Here is a 17,773-nt window from a genome sequence, read left to right as displayed (position 1 = left end):
TTAATCAGGTCTTAGGATCATTATCAGATATAATATTTCAAAGATCTCTGGAATGACAAAAATAAAATCAGCACTGACAAGCAATTCCTTAGAGGTCCATGGTGTGAACTGATAATAAATGCAAAGACAGGCTACCATGATAACTATAAATTAAGTCTTAAGCTTTATTGGTGAACAATTTGTTGAGGGAGAGGTCAGCTAATCTTTGACACAACCCAGGCTTCTTTTTAACTTAAAATAAAAGGCCAAATTAATTTTAAACAACCCAAATCGCTCTGTCTCTATGGTTTTAGATTTTCATCATGAAAACCTCTAAAATTAGGTGACCCAACTACACATAGAATACTTGAAAACTAATATTAGGTAATGAAAAATAAAGACTGAAATGTGACAATTACAATCACCAACTTGTAATTTGCTTATTATTTTCAGAAAAAGCTGAGATGAAGAAGGTATAATTATTCATATATAGAGAAAAATATGCCCTGGAAAAATTGTAATACTATTATCCTATTATCTGATCTATGCTAAAGCCATCTGGTGAGCTCATAGGTTAAAGACCACTCGTTTCTCATTTGTAACACCAGCTAAAACAAATTTAAAGAGCACATTTTTTGGTCACGTGATGGAGAATGAATAGATAGATGCTACCAGGCATGGCTGGTGTAGGAAGACCCTTCCATCTTCATTTAAAAAGTGCATATTTAATTAGGGCTTCAATTTGGCACAGACTCAGATTAATCACGTGACATTAGGCATGATAGAATGTGCTTCCAAATCCAAAAATGTGCTTTGATATACCATTTCATCTGTGACTCTCATAATATCATTATTTTACAAATATAGAAAATGATACTGTGGGAATTTAAGTACATTTGGAAAGTACTGTTAGTAAAACAACTTCAGTTTCACTCAAGAGAAATTAATTTTTTCTAAAACTCATGGGACCCCCATCATCTTTCCTGGTTAATGCTATCTTCTGTTATGATATAAGTCATACTAATCTCCATCTATCTTTATTTAATTTTTATTTGGCCAGGTTGATGAGATGACAGGTCACCTTTTTGATGTGTCAGTGTTACAACACACTGAAAACCATGAAATAAGATGAGCATTAACACTGAGCTAATTCTCTACTCAACAAGTAAAAAATGTCCATTTCCATGCAATCTGATTTTGCTAAAATGAGAACAGTCAGTTAAGGATCTGGACATAGCTAGTAGACAGAATCCAACATGCAGTTTTGACTCAGTCTCAGTTTTATTTTCCCTGCATGAATAGGATCTGTATTTGGGAATAAAGAACATTTTGTACAAACCTGAGAAATTATATGTATATATTTGTATGTGTAGGTATATATACATACATATATTATATACATATATATGTGCATGTGTGTATATACATATATATACATTTTTAAAAATTAAACTTAGATGTTTCATAATTACTCTCAACATTTTTTTAAGTCTCTTTTATTCCTATTTGATTTGGAAGATGAAAATTCCAAATCAAAATCTCTATCTTCTCATTATTTGCCATTTAAAGTACGCTTCTTAATATTTAGGTCTGTCTTCATTATTATGACAGTGAGTTTAACCATATTGTATTAGGTGCTTTAAATATACTATGACATTTAATTTTTTTTTATTTTTTTAGAGATGGAGTTTTGCTCTTGTAGCCCAGGCTGGAGTGCAATCGTGCAATCTCAGCTCACTGCAACCTCTGCCTCCTGGGTTCAAGCAATTCTCCACGCCTCAGCTTCCCAAGTAGCTGGGATTACAGGTGCCTGCCACCACGCACAGCTAATTGTTTATATTTTTGGTAGAGACGGGGTTTCACCATGTTAGCTAGGCTGGTCTCGAACTCCTAACCTCAAGTAATAGCATTTAATTTTTATAAGAACTTGTCCAAGGTGTCACAGCTAGGAAATGCTAGAGACAGGGCTGGAATCCGGGTGTCTCTCCACAGCCCATATTCTTAATCTTTATTTTGCTTCCGGGTAGTTGAGGACTGTAGCCATGCTTCTCTAACTTTAGTGGGATTGTGAATCATTGGACATTTTGTGGAAATGCAGATTCTGATTCAGCAGTTCTGGAGAGGGGTCTGAGAGTCTGCCTTTTTAAACAGTTCTCAAGTGATACTGATGGTGCTAGTTTGTGGAACACACATTGAGTAGCAAGATATTATATCACCCTGAACCTAGAGAAGATTACCTCCTTTTGTTTGTTTTCTTTTTTACCTGCATGCCAGGTTATACATGGTAATATCCATCATACTATATCATCAAGCAATCTCTAGGTAAGCAGTGCCCTAGAAAAGTGAGAATCAGGCTCTGCCACCATTTTCCCATGGGTGCTTGTCATTTGATTTATCTGAGTCACTTTCTTGTTGAAACATAGAAAAATGAGTAGTTTAGACTAAATCATCATTATCATCATCATTATCACCATCATCATCATTATCATCATCATGAACATCATCATCATCCAAGGTTTATTGAGTGCTTATTGTAAGCTCAGAACCTGTTACAAGCCTAATTATAAGCTCAGAGCTGTTGCTTTACATTGATTCTATTGTTTAATCCTCAAAATCATTTTATAAAGTAAATTGAGACATTACAAAGGTTAAGTAAAGTTCAATATATGCCTATGATTCTAAATGATGCTGTTATCTTAAAGAATTCCATATGCCTGAAATAACTAAGTAGAATTTATAGTTATAAGAGTAGAATTGTATCGAAACAATTGTCAGACTTTAGATATCAGATAAGTTATAGAAGATGCTTGTCCAATCATTTACAAATTCTTTGAACCTCAGTGTCCTTATTTGTAGAGAAAAGAGAACATTATCTGCTCTAAAGTATATTTGTGAGAATTAGAATGGATAGTTCGTGCAAAGAATCTAGTGTTTTGTCTGATAGAGACTCAAGTAACAGTCACTGTCATAGTTTAGAGAGAAAACTAAAATATCATGGTGGCCTGTGGTCTTATTTCATTGGGTAAATGAAGAAACGATGAGCTGTATGTGGCTCTTTGTCAACGTTTTTTCCTCAACATCTGATACAAAATATTAGGATCTTGGCTATTACATTTCCCTATAGAATTACAGCCCTGTCTTTTATTAGTTCCCATTTTGAGGTTATAAAAGCATAAGTGACATGTTTTCTTAGTACCTTTATAATTTTCAACTCCTATTTTTATGTAAACTATTCAAGTTTCCAGCTTAATTTTTAAAAGAAAATTGTTTGATTTTAATTGAATCATAATAATAGAAATATAACCATTACCAAGATTAAAGTGAATTAACTGTGAAGTGATCTTTTTGAGAGCAAATTATGGCATTACTTGGCTAAATGGGTCATTGACTTTGGGTATTGAAGTCAACTATTTGTTTAAATGTATTAAAACTTAACTACTAAAATAGCCACACATGCCATTAACAGGTACTTAGAGCCTTGGTTTTTGATAATTGAAAACAACATACTTCCAAGCTGTTTCCTAATGAAGTTCATTGAAAGATTTTATGGCAGGAAATAATCATTTCATCTATTCCTGCTCTCATTCACCCAACAATTACTAAGCACCTATAGAAAGCTAGATCCCTGTCAAGGGTATTGAATAGAAAGATGAATGAGATGTTGTGCAAGACCCAGGAAGCTCACTTCATTAGTCTATTAGGTAGCTATATTCATGGAAGACTAGAATAGAATTTGTGTCATAAGAGATGTCATATTGCAATGCCAAGAGGCAGGTTGTCTGTGGGCATTGCATACTAATCTTCGTTAGCATAAAACAGAGTTGAAACAGTGTGCTCATTACATAAGCAAAGCTCCAAGATGGGTCTCCTTGCCTGCCCCCACTATTCTCACCTTGCAAATGGATTGTTCCTCTGAGTCTCCCATGTAGAAATTCTGAGATCACCTGAACAAGTAACATTATATAGAAAGTTATCCCATTCTTCTGTCTGAGCCTTGGGAGGTGAGCTCATATCTAAACTGAGATTTAAAGGCCAGATGAGGATTTTTCCAGTAAAGAATTGGGTGTAGGGTATTCCACACAGGAGAAAGGACAAAGATTTTAAGCCGGGCAACACCGTCAATCATCATAATGTGCTTGGACAGTTTCCTTCTCCTCAGTTTTCTTTCCTACAAAATAGAAACAATCATTCCCATGTCTTTACATTGCTGTACAGATTGCATGATTGAAAAATTAAGTGTGCTCAAAAAATGTTACTTCCGATATTCTTTCCTGTGTTGGAAGAATGACATATGCAAATGTATGTGTGTATGTGGGCAAGAAAAGAAACGATGTATGAAGAGAATGGTGGCAGGTGTGATGGGGGAGAGGAGGAAGAAAAGAAAGTAGGTGTGATGGGGGAGAGGATAAAGCAGGAACGATGATGGCTGAGATGGCGTCCTGATGTTAGAGTAGAAACATGCCAGGCAAAGATTTTTATGCCACCCTAGGGAGTTTGTATCTATCTCATCCACACAAAGAAAGAGTGGAAATTGTTTCTATATTCTATTTATTTATTTATTCATTTATTTATTTAAGATGGAGTCTGACTCTGTCACCCAGGCTGGGGTGTAGTGGTGTGATCTTGGCTCACTGCAACCTCCGCCCCCTGGGTTCAGGTGATTCTCCTGCCTCAGCCTGCCGAGTAGCTGGGATTACAGGTACCTGCTGCTGCGCCCGGCTAATTTTTGTATTTTTAGTAGAGACGGGGTTTCACCATCTTGGCTGGTCTTGACCTCCTGACCTCGTGATCCACCCACCTTTGCCTCCCAAAGTGCTGGGATTACAGGCATGAGCCACAGCGCCTGGCTTGTTTATATATTTTTAAAAGCAGAACAATTAGATGTACAAACAGATAAATCTTAGCAGGAGCAGGAAGAATAAATGGAACTGGGAGAATGGGAATCAGGGAGACCAACTGAAGCCTCCTAAGCCAATTTATGAGAGAAAGGATGAGAATTCATTACTAAGTAAATAGAAAGGAGAAGAGAATAAATGGGAGAACACTTGAAAATCTTATCTGGTAAGTGAATTGGTAAGTCTGTGGTCCATTGACTATGGGAGTGGCAGGGAAGCAAGAGAAATATAGGCATTTGGGAAAGACAATAGAGGCTGGGTTGGTGGTGATGCCAAAACTTTCATGTTTTTGTTATCAAAAGCACTCTCATATTCAGCCTATTTCATCTTGGGATATTGTTCATGATATGGACAGCAGAAAACAATTAGGTTCTTCTTGGTCTTTTACCTGACTTGCAGTTCTTCTGGGAATTGACTGGGGAGGGAAGAAGAAGAGTGTATGGCTGAAAAAGGCTCAGTTGAGGATGTCTCACTTCTTCCTATTTCCATTCTGCCAACCTGCCTGTTTACTGATTTCCCTGCTACCTCTGGTAGAAGTTGGGAGAGGCTGTGCTTCAGCAGGCTGTAAATGGTGCTGGGCATGCCTGCCTGGTGTGACTGACTGTTGAATAGTAATTGTTTACTTGCAGCAGAGATGAAGCAATTCTTTAGTTCTTTCAAGAATGTGCAAGAAAGCCAGGAAAAGCTTGTTCTCTCCACAGGGGAGAACTGGGAATATGTTCTTTTTTTTTTTTTCTGTCTTGCAGTTTTAGAAAAGATGATTCCCAATGGGTTTATGACAAAATGAATTGTTTACATGTTAGATTAAGTTTAATCTTAAGATTAACTTGGAGTTCAAAATAATTTATAAATGTATTTTTGAACCTGCCTCATTCTGAGGCAACTATGTAATTTATCTTGTTTAGGATATTTATTAATTGGTTAACATAGTAAAATCTGCATTTGAGTGACTATGATTATTTCCAACACGTTTACCCAGACTAAGAAGATATTCAATGCTACTTTTAGTCTGCAGAAGTTTAAAAAATATTTCCTGATTCTTAAATATAAAAACTCAAATGGAAAATCTGATGAATATCTATTTAACTAGTTAGCTAACTAAAGAACTGAAAAATAGGAATTCAGGTGAATTTTTACGTTTTTGAATATGAGAAATGCTGTATCTTCTATAGATATAAACATTTAAGAAATTAGTAGAGGGCAATTTTAACAAATATAGAGTATTTTTTTCTTAAAATTAAAAATAAGCATATCAAAGTTATTCGGAAGAAAATGAAGGAAGAAAAACACCAAAATATTTAGTAGTATTTAAATTTGAATGACAGAATTATGGGTACATCAATTGAAAAATCACCAATTTATAAATGTAGAAAGGAGACTTTATTTCTTATGAAAGGTTACAATCTGTAGGTCGGCCACCACACAGGCTGGGGAGCATAGGTACCAGGAAAACCAAAAGGCAGGCACTTGGAAGGAGGGAAGGTGAGACAGGAATTTATCCTGAAGGGGTTGACTAAGTATTCAATAGGTTACAGGAGGAGCTATGGATATTCACAAACAGGGTCCTGACATGTGCATACTGAACAAACATCCATGTTTCATACAACCCCCTATTCACTTTGGGATGAAGACTTTACCTTTAAATATGTTATAATTAGGCCCTATACATCAAAAGGTGAAGCAGAGCGCTCAGGTGCCCAGCATCTGTAAACCAGTCAGAGCCGGTCCATGGTCAGCGTTCTCTTATCAGGAGAAAACTACTAAAATCAGTCTCCTGGTTTGATCAAAGTTGTAGTTACGGCTGGTGGAGCCAGGAGGTCAGTTATTCAGTGTCTGGAGGAGGATGAACCGTAATGGTTTCAATATTGCTTATCTCAAGGCCATTGTTTATTTTGCTACCAGAAAAAAGGTACAACATTGTGGCAGTTAGAACATAGTTTATTTAAATGTAAGGATGAGTGACTTCATCCTTGCCTGGCATGGCTTTAGGTCTTGTTTATACTTTGGTATTTCGTTGTCACAAAGAGTTTATTCCATCAGTCTTATGATTTCTATTTTAACATTAATGCTGGTCATTTGTGTCCAAACTGCAAAAGGGAGGAGGTACAACAAGGTGGGTCCAACCTGTCTTCCTATCATGGCTGGGAACTCAGTTTTTAAGGTTTTTCTAGGGTCCTCTTGGCCAAAAGCGGGTCTGTTCCATCCTTTGGGGGACTTAGGATTTTATTTTTAGTTCTCATATCATGGTTTCTTCTTTCCTTTCTTTTCTTGTAATTTTGTTTTTCCTATACATCTTGTATTAGTTCATTCTCACACTGCTGTAAAGAAATACCTGAGACTGGAGAATTTATAAAGAAAAGAGGCTTAATTGGCCCACAGTTCTGCAGGCTGTACAGGAAGCATGGTGCTGGCATCTACTGAGCTTTTGGGGAGGCCTCGGGAAACTTACAATCATGACACAAGGCAAAGGGGAAATGAGGCCTCTCACACGGAGGGAATAGGAGGAAAAGAAAGAGTGGGGAGGTGCTACACACTTTTAAAGGGGAAATGAGGCCTCTCACACGGAGGGAATAGGGGGAAAAGAAAGAGTGGGGAGGTGCTACACACTTTTAAAGGGGAAATGAGGCCTCTCACACGGAGGGAATAGGGGGAAAAGAAAGAGTGGGGAGGTGCTACACACTTTTAAAGGGGAAATGAGGCCTCTCACACGGAGGGAATAGGGGGAAAAGAAAGAGTGGGGAGGTGCTACACACTTTTAAAGGGGAAATGAGGCCTCTCACACGGAGGGAATAGGGGGAAAAGAAAGAGTGGGGAGGTGCTACACACTTTTAAAGGGGAAATGAGGCCTCTCACACGGAGGGAATAGGGGGAAAAGAAAGAGTGGGGAGGTGCTACACACTTTTAAAGGGGAAATGAGGCCTCTCACACGGAGGGAATAGGGGGAAAAGAAAGAGTGGGGAGGTGCTACACACTTTTAAAGGGGAAATGAGGCCTCTCACACGGAGGGAATAGGGGGAAAAGAAAGAGTGGGGAGGTGCTACACACTTTTAAAGGGGAAATGAGGCCTCTCACACGGAGGGAATAGGAGGAAAAGAAAGAGTGGGGAGGTGCTACACACTTTTTTTTTTTTTTTTTTTTTTTTTTTTTTTTTTTTTTTTTTTTTTTTTTTTTTTGAGAAGGAGTCTCGCTCTGTCACCCAGGCTGGAGTGCAGTGGCCAGATCTCAGCTCACTGCAAACTCCGCCTCCCGGGTTTACGCCATTCTCCTGCCTCAGCCTCCCGAGTAGCTGGGACTACAGGCGCCCGCCACCTCGCCCGGCTAGTTTTTTGTATTTTTTTAGTAGAGACGGGGTTTCACCGTGTTAGCCAGGATGGTCTCGATCTCCTGACCTCGTGATCCGCCCGCCTCGGCCTCCCAAAGTGCTGGGATTACAGGCTTGAGCCACCGCGCCCGGCCGCTACACACTTTTAAAGGGGAAATGAGGCCTCTCACACGGAGGGAATAGGAGGAAAAGAAAGAGTGGGGAGGTGCTACACACTTTTAAAGGGGAAATGAGGCCTCTCACACGGAGGGAATAGGAGGAAAAGAAAGAGTGGGGAGGTGCTACACACTTTTAAACACTTTTAAATGGTACTAACCATTCCTGAGAAACCGCCCCCATGATCAAATCACCTACCCTCAGGCTCCACCTCCAACACTGGGGATTACCCTTGAGATTTGTGTGGGGACACAGATCCAAACCATATCAAATCTTACTACTTCTAGAAACAGACCAGAAAGATATATAAATCAAACTGAAAAATCCGAAGGAAAATAGTACATTATTTCAGTGATTAAATAACATTAACTGCCATGCAATAACAATGATGATCTTGATAAGATAAAAGAGAGGAGGAGGGAGAGGAGAAGGAAGAGATATATGTTTAATATTTAATGAGCACTTACTCTTTGCCAAACATTTGTTCATGCTTCATGGATAACCTCACTTCAAAATGCTATAGGTAAGAATTTTTATTATCCTATCTTAGACATTAAGCTGCTGAGACTTACAGATGTGAAAAGTCTCACCAAACATCACATGGAAGTTGAATTCAATAAGCAACTGTTTCTAAAACCTATGTAATCTCTAGATCATATCATCTTCATGATGATGAGAAGGGACCTTTTGTCATTATTATCTTTTATGGCCAGAGCATCATCTTATCAAATATGTATAGGCTTTCCCATGCAGATTGAATAAGGCATGCTTCTTACCTTTGTGGATCTTTTTTTTAGGTAATAGAGAAACAGCTAAATTAAAAGAACTGTTGCTTATCTCTCATTTTTACTTTATAAAATGTCATTTAGTTCCTATTTTTTTCTTAAACGGGTGTTTTTACAGCCTACACTTCATTAAGAAAGACATGCTGATATGAAGTAATTCTTTACTGGTTCCTGCCTTTCCTAAAATATCCTGTAACCTTGCATCATTATGCTGGATCCTTTCTGCCTATGGTTAATAAAAAGCTGGCCATGGCTAAGGTGTACCCAGAAACTCTTTCGTATTTGTCGTTCACTGATCCATGAGAGAGACTCATTTTTATTGCAAGTTCCTTGGAGCCCTCACCCCATTGGCTCTGTTGTCCTATGATGGACAATTGCTTGTTAGCTTTTTGAAGCCTGTTACTGATTCCCTCTCTCTAGGTAGGAGCAATATAAATGTTGGTAGAAAATACCTGTCTCCAATTTCAGGTATTGTGCTTCAGATAGGACATTATCCCTGACTCCAGAGAGGGAGCATGGGAAAACACAGGCCTTATTTGAAGCTCTAAATATCTCTATATGTCATAATTGGTTTAGGGGTAGGTTCAGGAATACAAGATCTAATTTAGCCTATTAGAATGACTGCCAGAGCTTAAACATGGCCTATTTAAAGAGACTTGTCTGCTATTTAGCTTGTACTTGGAATAATATTAGCCTGAAACTGAAAGGGTCACCAAATATAGGACCTGAAAATGAAGTCAACAGTACCACAAAGTCAAAAAATAAAGAAACATGGAGTCCCGGTGACACCATCATTTTAGTTGTGAAACCAAGCCATCCGTTGATCTAGTCCCACTCCCAGAACATTTCAGTTATATAACTCAGTAAATTTTATTCTATGTTCCTTATTTTAATTTATGGTAAGGCTTCTATCACTTGCAAAAGAAAGAGTGGAGCGGCATCCCCTTCACAAGCCAACTCTTTGTCTCTCTTACTTTTGGAATCCACAGAAGAGAATGGAGTTAAGATAATTTGGGGAAATACTAGATGGCGCATAATATCACAAAATATGGCACAAATTAGAAGCATGTGACACTGATCCAATTGAACTTCCCGGTGGAGAACCAGAGATTGAAAGAAGTCAAATTGCTCTTCATAACCTTTAGACAAGGATCTGGGAAGACAAAGCATCTCTTTACCACAATAGTTCTCAGCCTTGGCTACTCATTGACGTCTCCTGGGAAGCCTTAAAAAAATGCTGATGCTGGGTCCCAAGGCCAGAGATCCTGATTTAATTGGTTTGTAGTGGGGCCTATGCATGAAGTGGTAGAAAAGCTCCTCAAGTGATTCCAATGACAAGCCAGGATTGAGAACCACCACTTTAAAGAAATGGTTGTAAGAATAAGGAAAAGCTGCAGATAAGATACACAATGATTACTCATTTACTAAAAACACTTTATCCTTTGTAGGGACATGGATGCAGCTGGAAACCATCATTCTCAGTAAACTATCACAAGAACAGAAAACCAAACACCGCATGTTCTCACTCATAGGTGGAAATTGGACAATGAGATCACTTGAACACAGGAAGGGAAACATCACACACCGGGGCCTGTTGTGGGGTGGGGGGAGGAGGAGGAGGGGATAACATTAGGAGATATACCTAATGTAAATGATGAGTTAATGGGTGCAGCACACCAACATGGCACATGCATACATATGTAACAAACCTGCACATTGTGCACCTGAACCCTAGAACATAAAGTATAATAATAATATAAAAAAACACTTTATCCAGCATCCAGGGTATTCATAAATCTGTAACAAAGCCTTTTCTAATGAGTAACAGCATGGCCACCAAGTTCCATTGAAATGCATGGCAAAGGAGTATCTAGGGGGCAGGATTAGCAGGAGGGGGAGCAACAGTCCAAAGGTCAAATTTAATATCCCACAGGACAAATTGGCCAGCCCTGCCTGACCTTTCAGAGGACCATTTAATGACACCGACTAGAGAAATCAGCTCCTGTATTGATGAAGCAACATTTTGAAAATCAGTCAAAACTCTTTATCTATAACCTCCACCCAGAGCTTTTGAGTCAGAGTGCTAATCAAGGAAAACTTCCAATTTATAAGTTAGAGTGCTTGAAACACAGATCTTGATAACTGCTGGAGAAGTGCTTAGAGGTGAACTCATTAGCAAGTCACACCATTTAGAAGGAGCTTGGCTTTTAATATAATTTGATAGACAATGAAATCATTAAGACTTTGACCAAGGTTCTCCCATGAGCTAGATGTTGAATCGACCACGTATCTTGTATACTTGATCTTTGAGACTTACTAGTTGTATGAGGGCCCAGAAGAAAAATAAGACACAGATAAACTGATAAATGTGAAACTAATAACTTTTATTAGTCTTTGAACTCTTACAATGTGCAGTAATAGCAGGAGAAAACTCTCTTACCTGTAATTATTTTGAAAAGTTTGTCCTTCAAAAATGTCTAGCAGAAGTAGTGTAACACCTACTAGAAAGTATATTTATTTATAATAAAAATATATTTATATTTATATATAGTAGTACTATACAATATATAGTATTATATATAGTAGTAGTGTATAATATATAGTATGTAGTAAGTAGTAGTATATAATATATAGTACTGTATATTATATAGTAGTATATTTTATTCTATTTAAATTTTGTATAAAATTTTCTATGTAAAATTTATATAAAATATTATATAGTAGTATATAATATATAGTAGTAGTAAATAATATATAATAACATATATAGTAAACATATATATATACACACACACACCTACTATATTTCCTCAATAGGGTCAACTAATTTGTTATTGGGGATATGTTTGTTAATTGTATTACAATGAGAGTATCAGTTATAAGAAAGTAGATACAAATTAGAGGCAGGAGTTTTAGAATTTTGGCTTCTGTTTATAACTTACTAATAATCATAATAATGACCAAGTCAAAAAAACTAAATTGTTACACTGTAAATATATTATATGTGTTTATATAGGCTAAGTTTATCCCATGGTTGGTTTAAGTAAATAGAAATTTGTTATTGCCTCTTGAAACTATATTTTTTATATATCATAGTCATTTTATTCAACAAAATTTTACAATGTTTTCCGAACATATGAAACAGACCAAAATGGAGATTTCCTAGTGAAATCAGATCCTTCAGGGGCCTTGAATAGATTAATCTACAATCCCAGATTTTACTGAACACACTATTCTATTGCATCAAGTCTAAATGCCTAGAAATCAGGTTCTTAAAAATCCTGCTAGTTCAATTATCTAACAATATTGTCTATTACACTGTAGTCACACTATATAGTGTTCATAATTACCTATAACTCAGCGTGTTCCTTCTCACTTCTTTTTCTTCACACTATTAGTCTGTCCTGTAAGAATGTTCAGTATCCACACTTTTCTGTGTAAAATCTATTTCTTCCTCCAAGTGTGTTAAGCCCCACCGCCGTTAAGGAACCTCCCAGTATTATGTATATACTGGCCTTTTTATCCTATACTACTTATATTTAATGATTATATTCTGCCTACAGTATCCACTGTTGTTTCAACATATTCCTGTTAGATATGAAAACCCTGTTTCTTGAGCCTGGAGATTTTTGTTTTTTATGATGTTTACCATATGGCCTTGTGCAGTGCCTGAACTTTATGTCTTTAATAATAACTTGATTGAGGAATTAGAGTTGTAATTATATAAACAAGGAAGAAAACTGTAAATCTTTTCAAATCTATTGAATATGGTATTAAATATATTGACTGTGGTGGAGAAAACTTTTTTTTTTGAGATGGAGTCTCGTTTTGTCCCAGGCTGGAGTGCAGTGGCACAATCTCGGCTCACTGCAATCTCTGCCTCCCGGGTTCAAACGATTCTCCTGCTTCAGTCCCCTGAGTAGCTGGGACTACAGGCCCCCGCCACCATGCCTGGCTAAAGTTTTGTAGTTTTAGTAGAGACGGGGTTTCACCGTGTTAGCCAGGATGATCTGGATCTCCTGACCTCGTCATCTGCCCACCTCTGCCTCCCAAAGTGCTGGGATTACAGGCGTGAGCCACCGCGCCCGACAGAGAAAACTATTTTTAATATGTAATAGTTTCTTCCACAAGTAGTCATTCATTGATTCATTCACTGATTCATTTGCTTGTTTATCATTCAGTCCAAATTATTTCCCATTTTGAAATAAAACATTTTTACACATTGAAAAGTGCTCTACTCTCACAGGTAATGATGATTCAATAAACACTGGGTGCAAAACTTGGAAAATGTACACTGGCTTGCTGCACAGTCTTAAATTCTATATTAATAATACAGTGTAAATTCATTAATTATAAATGCACAGCCATTTGTTGGTGAAAAAACAGGATGTCAAGGGCAAATAAAGAATTCAGTGGTGAAGCAATATCTTTGACAAGAACTTCTATTTGTCTAATGCTCTGTATAACTTTAATAGCACCCAACAGTTGGTGGTCTGTAGTGGTTCTAGGCAATGAGTAGATTGCCTTTTCTTTGTTTGCTTTGCAACTGAAGGATGTTTGTAATATTAAAAAGCACACACACTCACACATACAGACACACACGCCATAACAAAAACAGCCTCAAGGATACCATATGGCGGGTGCCCTGCACCTGAAACCCAAACAAAGCCAACAGCAACAGATTCAGTGTTTGTCTTTGGCTAAGAATTTGAGCTGACATCAATTATACTTTTGAGCCTGGACTGAATTCAATGAAAACTTGTCAGTTGGCACTTTAGAAAAATGAATTTAACTAAACCTGTGTTTCTTATCATTGAATGTACCAGCCAAACTGTTTTGTGCATGCCTTTGACATTTTAATTGCAGGAACTAGGTGATTTTTTCTAAGTCCTTCTGGGACAGGTAAACAAAATGCATATTTTTCCTGGGTATATGGTTTAGACAGGTTGAACAATGTTGCCAAAAGATCAATGCCTCATCATAGAGATCAGCTAATAAAAAAGTAACTATAAAACTTAATTGAATCATTTAGAATTATAAATATTTTTGTTGCTGTTATTATTTTATTTTGCTGTGTTTTAAATTGGGTCCAAAATAATTTTAGAAAACAGTAGGAGAAGCTATTTTGCCCAATGTAGGATAGCCACAGGCTTACAGATATTTCTTTGAATGAGATTAAATTTCAGAATTTTATGGTAAATTGTTTGTCAACTAAATATACACTTTAGCTCCAAAAAAATAATTTTTAGATATATCAGTAAGTTAAGAAGTGCTTCATGTTTTATGAGGTGAACATTTATTTTAAGATTAATAGTAGAAAAAAATAAGCATCTATATTGGGTATTTTTATGAGTCTTAAAGAAGTAAGACTTCATTCAAATATTTATTTATTGACCACCCTATCTGTGCCCATTTCTAATATTTATTCTGCTTTCCTCTAGTTGTCCTCAGCTATGTTCAACATTCCTTTTATAAAATAAAATGTGATTATTTAAAAATCTATGTACTGCAGTATGAATGCTTCCTACATCAAAAAGCACAGTGAACATACATTTGCAAACATCATTGAATGTTAATAAGCACTATAAAATCACACAAGTCTTTGAACACAAACTTTGTTGGTTTCGATTTTATTGAATAATGCAATGAATTCCTTTCTTAAAACTTAAATTTTTAGAATAGACTTTCCTATAAATAGACATTTTTTTAGGAAAACTCCATGTTGAATTTTGGTTTAGGGGAGTTTTAGGACTGAAAATATTTCAAATAAGATGGAAGATGATACTGGAAATTGTGACCTGAGCAGTTTCTTGTGATAGTATAAATAATTTTGTTTTACTTTTGCCACTATTAGTGAAAAACATAGTTTTAACATATGTAATCAAATTTCCTTTTTCAAAATCCCATGATTGTCATTACATGGAACAGAATTACTGGCTAACTGTTAATTTTGCTGATGAAGAAGGAAAGAGCATTGGTAGCTTGTTTTCTTAGGCTGTACTTCCAGTATGGGAACCATATTAAATTAAGTTCAGGTTTAATTTAATTTTATTAAGTGGCAGTTGAGCACTTGAAACGTAGCTATTTCGGTTGAGACACTGACTTTTTAATTCTACAGTGTAGGTATAAGACATTTTCATCATTTCAGAAAGTTATATTTCACAATGTTTTCCCATAGTTTAGGGTGATAGTGTTACTCATGTAAAATTTTGAAATATTCTTACCATTTACATTACTTAGTCATAACTTTCTAGTAAGAAGAGTGTAAAATAATGCCCCTACTTGAGAGTTAAATCCTGAGATGTTGAATGGTTGAATTACTTCCAGTAAAATTTCATGGAAGATCAAGAGGTAGAATAAATAAATACATGTGTAGATACACCATTATAAGGCTGTACTGTCTCAAACAATTATAGACCATTGCATTTTTATGGGAAAAACACATCATGTTAAATTGTTTTAGATTTACCTAAAATAGTTAGTATTGTTTTGCATATGGTGACTTATTTCAAACCTTAGTCATCAACTGTGATAGTCGATTTTATATGTCAACATAAATGGACCACAGGGCGGCCAGATATTTGGTTAAACATTATTTTTGGTGTGTCTTAAATGGTCTTTTTGGATGAGATTACCATTTGCATTGGTAGACCAAGTAGTTTGCCCTCCAAATGTGGGTGGGCCTCATTCAATTATTGAAGCCTTAAATAGAACAAAAAGGCTCAGTAAGAAAGAATTCCCTCTCTATCCCTGACTGTCTTCAAGCTGGGACATGTCTTCTCCCGCCTTTGGATTAAAACTTGGATTAGAACTACACCATTGGTTCTCCTAGGTCTCCAGCTTGGTGACTGCAGATCTTGAGACTGCTCAGCCTCCATAATCATATGAGTGAATTCTTTATTATCTATCTTTCTATTATCTATCTATCTATCTATCTATTATTAATATTCTCTCTCTCTCTCTCTCTCCAATTTTTTCTATTTCTCTGGTGAACCCTGACATACAGATTTTGGTATTGAGTGGTTCTAGAAGAACAATTTTAAGGATGTGTTTTCTGAATTCATTCTGGCACTTCTGGAATTGTCCCTCTAATCTGATTAGATCTAAAGACACTAATGACTATTTCTAGCAGTAAAGAGCATTGATTGTCTATGATGTTATCTGTTAATTGAGATATGCAAAATATCTGCATCAGATACTTCTAGTCTACCACTTATAAGAAGCAAGCAGCAGGGTGGCTGTTTATAAAATACTTTTGAACATTCTTGGAAAACTAATGAATAAATAAGATTAACCGGTTGCTGCTAATACTGCTGAACAAAGTGGTTTAAAAACAAAAACAAGCAAGATGAGCTCAGAGCTTAGGAATTCAAATTCCAACTCAAGCACTGCATAAATAAGCTGAAAGCATCTACTTATACCCTCAAAGAGACCCTTATATCCTGTAGCCACACGATTGAGATTGCTGAAAATTAAGCACAGGATATCATCCTGAAACTGTCTCAATTACAACACAAGTTGAATTCTCAGCCTTGCAGAATATCAACTGTACAAGTTAGGCATTTTTACAGTTGGGCAACTATAGAAGAGGGCATTGATTTGGAGTAAATTGGAATTGGCATGTTAGAATTGAGACATGTGGGAAGATCCTGATGAAATTTGGGTCATTAAGCCCTTAAATTCTGATGAGACTTCTTTGCCAGTGGCTTCTCTCCCCTGAGAGGCAGCAGCCTCTCCACAACCTTCTCCTTCTAAGTGGATTAACCCTGCACTGCCTGAGGAAATTGCAGTGGGCTCCCCGAGACAGTTGACTTGAAGACAATGCTAAGTCCCCCCGGGACTCACTTTCACTGCTCCTCCTTGATTCTAGACCTATGACTTGACTTATGTCTTAAGGGAGCCCAAAGGGTAAGGTACAAAGAATGTGATCCATGAGGAGACACTCTATACTTCAAAATAACTACTCAAATTTTCTAATTTATGCAGGCAGAATCTATAAAACATGTGCTGGAATAGATCTTAACATTGAAATAAAGGTAAAAGGAACATAATGTCAAATCAGAAAAAAATTATTTGTGTAGGCTCATTAAACAGATTCTGCATCTAATGTTGCAGTTTAAAGAGATAGAAAGGGCTGTAACAATTTGTTTAGTTGGCTGAAATACTGACCAAAAAAATGTGGCTCACAGTGATCAAGCTGGAAATGCTGGGCTGACTTGGTTTAACATAGAGCGGGGGACTCAAAGAGGCCAAGGTGATTGGAATATTAGAATAAGTTTGTTGTTTAAGACCTTGTTATCCATACTGGGAGGGTCCAGAAAGCATATCTTTTACCAAAACTATGATAAGTAAATTTATGAGATCCCTGACATCCTTGAAGAGATCTATTATTACTCTTCTCTGTAGACCAGACCTTGCAGTGGGAACTGCAGTCACCAAATTGGAAAATCTAAATGTAATGGGGGTACCTGGATCCCAGGGAAGCAGGGGCTTATATATACCAGGTAGGTCTATAATGAATAAAGAAAAAAATACAGCAAAGCTCAACTTTTAAATTTCAGGTTATTAGCAAATGTCCACAGCTTTTCAAAGATACTGATAATCAATAGAAAAACTCTCATATTAATACATGAGGT

The sequence above is a fragment of the Rhinopithecus roxellana genome, chromosome 14 (genome assembly GCF_007565055.1).
Source record: "Rhinopithecus roxellana isolate Shanxi Qingling chromosome 14, ASM756505v1, whole genome shotgun sequence".
Taxonomy (NCBI): Eukaryota; Metazoa; Chordata; class Mammalia; order Primates; family Cercopithecidae; genus Rhinopithecus; species Rhinopithecus roxellana.
Note: the sequence above shows the minus strand (reverse complement) of the source record.